Raw genomic sequence first — 4,959 nt, 5'->3', positions numbered from 1 at the left:
ACACAAAACAAGAAAAGAGTGTAAAGCAGTGTAGCACCAAAGCTTTGCTCACGGGACAGTTTTTCACTTTTGTCTTTCTCAAGGACACGTTCAACAGCAGATAACAGTTGTGACACATCTGCTTGCTACATTCACTTCTGTGTTTATCCACTCTTCATCCACACAGAGTTAATGTGTAACATTATAAGTTCTGTCTGTGCTCAAGTTTCTCTCTGCTCTCTGACTCTTTTCTTCCCTTAAAAGGTCTTGAGCAGTGGACTTACTCGGAATGCCAAAAGTGAGGGGGGTGGGACTGACCTAGAATTTCAACATAATGTGAAGAAAACCTGATCCATCTTGTATTAACTCCCCATTAACCATACTTTCTCTGTTTAATACATCTATAAATAAATTATTAGATAGATAGATAGATAGATAGATAGATAGATAGATAGATAGATAGATAGATAGATAGATAGATAGATAGATAGATAGATAGATAGATAGATAGATAGATAGATAGATAGATAGATAGATAGATAGATAGATAGATAGATAGATAGATAGATAGATAGATAGATAGATAGATAGATCATTTGTCATGTTGCACTGTCGTTATGGTTCGAAAAACCTTTGTTTTCCATGGGTCAAAAGTTTTTGATGTCTCTTTAAACTTTAAAACTCAAACAATACCTTTACGCTTGGCGCGAGAACAGCATGCGTGTTTATTTGGCATTCTCTTTTGCCTCAAAGTTGCATGTTTCCCGGGAGATGGGATAAAGGAAAAGGAGAGGGAGGGGGGCGATGGATGAATAGGATCCGTTCATCCTGTTAGCTACAGAAAAGCAGGAAGAGAATGAACTCGGGGCTGGCAGCTGGAGTGCAGGAAATGTCGGCCCTGTGGCAGATGGTCGGGTGGGGCCTAGAGAGGGGGAGAAAAATGGGAGGATATCTGACAGGAAGCGGGAGGGTCTACCCAGAGAAGATCCGCCCAGAAGGAGGGGTTTCAGAGCAGCTCACTTGCGCACATCTGCTGTTTGATTTGTGTAACTACAAGTGTACATTTTATTTGTAATAGATTCTTGTTTTTTTTGGTTAAAAACAACGCAAAATATAAATTAAGATAATGAAATATTCACAGAAAAAAATGCAATCCAGTCTGCCACATGTATTTATTTATTCCAATGTATTTCTATATATTCCATTCCTATATAAAAATCTTTCAATAATAGCTACTAGCCCTTTTGATTTGCACTTCACTGCCCTTGATATCAATAAACCTTTTATATGATCACATAATTTGGTGAAACAACAAGCTTCTGATAACCTGTTGGTTAAACAATTATTAAAGAAGAGTTGTTACCAGAAAGACACCTGGTAAAAACGAAGTATTGCAATCTTCTTATAATTCTCCTTAAAAATAAATAAATGTTATTTTGTTATTTTTTACTAATCTAAGACAAAAAAATATATTTAAAAATCCTACAAATTTTAATATTTTAAATTAATATAGGCTACTATATATTAATATACTATATTTTATATTATAAAACTATAGGCCTATTTGTATTATAGACACATATTTTAATATAATTTAAAATATAATAATAATATATTTTAAAAGACAATTTTCATTAAGGCATAGTTTACAATCCAAGTCAACAGCAAGTTGTCATTTAACTAAATTCATTTTAATTTATTAAAAAATGCTGTAACTAAGATTATGCATCTGCTTTGAATCCCTAAGTGCCATACTACTGTGTGTGTAGTTTTACAAGTGTAAATCAAACAAATAATATCCATATGTAAATATACATGTTAAAAGCATCAAATACATCATCTTTTTATTATATTTTATTTTCCTTTTTAAATGACTGTGACTAATTTATAAAAATCTATGCTTCTTATGTTACAGTATATAATTGTGTTTACTTAAAATAATTTCAGAGTTTCATTGAATTTATCCAGACTTTTATTTATATTTTTATGAAAATGTGTTTCAATAGTGATAGTTTCAATAGTTTCAATGTTAATGATTAACATCCAGAAAGCAGAAGAAAAAAAGCTGATACAGTGTGTATTATTTACATCAATTTTAGAGTTTTTGTCTCTTCTGGAAAATACAAACAGGATGTGAGATAAATTATGGTGGAGGGATACGCTTTCCTAAGCATACCTACTACATTTCAATTTTGATATGGCCGTTTACAATAGGTCTACATATTTCTGCATTAATTATTAATATAAATGAAACAACAAGGAAAAGAGAAATATATACTATATTTATTCAGATTTTAGAAATGATTTACAACACTATTCTGTCATTATGTCTGAAGGCTGTTAAAAGCACTTTTGAGAAACATAAATATACCATTCTTGTTACTTTCTGCAATTTAATTTCCTCTCTGGTGTATTTATTGCAAAAACAAGTTCAGAGCATGAATCTTGAGTGTTTTAGCTTTCAAATGATAGATTGTGATAGTTGATTGAATATTTTTTATAAAACAAAAGTAAATAAAAGTACAAACACGCCCACCTCCCCATCCACGCACCGGTGTGGCCTAACAGGTTAAAGTCTGGAGAATGCAGTTGCAAACTCAAAAGCAATATTGAGAAACATAAACAGAACTTTACCCTTCTTGTTACTTTCTGCTATTTAATCGGATGAAACACATCTGTGTCAATAATGAGTAGTAATGATTAAATACCTCAAAGTCCAAAAGCTTATGTGTTATTTTCACAAACCCAAGAGTTGGATGACTCTCTGACTAATAATAACAAATGTTATTGTGTTATTTTTCACTCATCTAAGATTAATAATACAAATAATATTTTAAATCCTACATCTTTAAAATGTTATGCATGACACTAAAGTCTGTTAAAAATATCTAGCAAAAAGTTTTCAGAACTTTTCACAAGATTATAAAGCCATACTGAATGTGGAGTATAGGATCGTTTTCTATGGCTGATGCAAAGTCCTGGAAACAAACTATTTGTTAGTGTACTATTAAATGCCACCTTAATATGCTTAATATTTTTATTAATTTAAAACTTAATTGTTTGTTTCAGTAATTATTTACATTTAGATTAAATATAATCACATCTGTCAAAACCAATGGCAAATCTTTCTTTAAAAAAAAAAAGAAGAAGAAGAAAAAGGTCCATTGCTACTTTGTGATTTAATATTACGTACATTTTTCAACAATATCTTTGTTCCAATATCAATCCAAAACAATATCCCAGTTTGGTTTTGATTTGGTTAGATGGACACATCAAAAGAACGTCATTGGAAATTCAGAGATTACTGTGCAATTATTATTTTTCTTTCCCCTCAGAATGATTTCTCTCTCCATTGTCTGTCTGGATGATGCACCCGTTTACGTGCGACGTGCCGCCGACGACACACTGGATTTTTTTTTAATTTAGTGAGTGACACTCAACAACTCAAATATAAAAGCTAAACATGCCACATACCTTTGGAAAGCTGAGATCCTTGTGAATCGAATGATGTAAACCATTTCAAGATGCAGTGAACACAGCAGGCACAATCAGTGTCTTTGTCAGACCACCAAACTACGCTGACCGCCAACAAATGTTTACGAATTCAAATTAAAAGTGTCCTTGTCATCCAAACATCATCTGTATGCATGAAAAAACGCTGTAATTCCACTCTTTAGGGTCCAGGCAATCCAAATTCAGTGAAATATTTAGTCCATAACACATTTATATAGCAATAAACAGCCACAGATACCATTTCCAAAAAGCGGAGAGTGCTATCCAGTCTTCTGTCAGCACTATATGTGCTGAATGGAAAACTCCAGGAAAAAAGGTAAACAATGAAGGCGAATCTAAAATGGCCGCTTGACCTCTGCACTTTTGACTGACAGCTCATTTCAACCAATTGGGGCAAGCTGTGAGGGCTTTGGAGACTCAGAGAGCCAGTCAGGCTGGAGTATCCAAGCTAAAGCCCGGCCACCTTCACTCTCTTTGATTGACAGTGTTTCAATCCAATTGCATCAGAGATTGAAAAATGACTGACTCTTCTTATAGCCAATGAACTTCTGAAAAGATTAACACTGCGTTTTAGTGGGAAGGTCGACCTTTGTTCTTATGCTGCGTTCCAGGCAGGTTTTGAGCCCGTAAATTACAACTTCAAACCACGACTCACGACTTTGTAGTGTTCCAGGCAAAGTCACGCCAAACTGCCTGAGCGCAAGGAATCGTGTGGTAGTTTGATGTAAACAAAGCATGTCGGACCGTACGGGGTGTATGCTCATTTCCAATCATTTCTATCGCCAAAGGTGCTTACTCCTTGCTTATTTGAGGGAAACGGAGGAGAAAAACAGCGCAGACGGCAAGAAAAGCTGTTATACCTTTTATTTTACGTTATTTGTATATTTGTTTCATAAACACTGCAACCGTAAGGGGCTGCCATTGTTGCTTCGCGGGCTGTGACGTCAAAACTCGTAACTGGGAGTACATCGATCTAGTACGAGTTCACGGGTGGGAAGTCACGGGTTTGGCTGCCGTTCCAGTGCACTTTCACGGGTAGAAGGTTGGAAAAACACGGGTTACGGGTTGCCTGGAACGCGGCATTATTTTGGCTGCGCATCATCAAAGCGCGCGCTGAGGCTGGTATTGCGCAATAGCGCATTCACAGGGGAAATCCAGGGGCTTTCCGTGTTAGACACTAAATATAACACGGAAATGCACGGTTCTCACTCGAATATGCAATTGAGCAATGCTATCGGAGTGAGTTATCAGTTGGAGGAGGACATTTCTAAAGAAGAGTGAAGTTTTGAGCCATATTGACTCGTCAGAAGAGGATGCATTGCCCGAGGTGGACTTCCAAAACAACAAGGTAGTGTTTTATTATATTATAACTGCATGTTTTATTGTATTGTACTGCGTTTGGTGTGTTCTTTTCGGCTAACCTCTGCCGTGTTTGTTTGGATTATCCTGTTGCAGCAGGCGTGTGGA

This window comes from Gobio gobio, assembly GCF_949357685.1.
Source record: "Gobio gobio genome assembly, chromosome: 22".
In the NCBI taxonomy this organism is placed as follows: Eukaryota; Metazoa; Chordata; class Actinopteri; order Cypriniformes; family Gobionidae; genus Gobio; species Gobio gobio.
Note: the sequence above shows the minus strand (reverse complement) of the source record.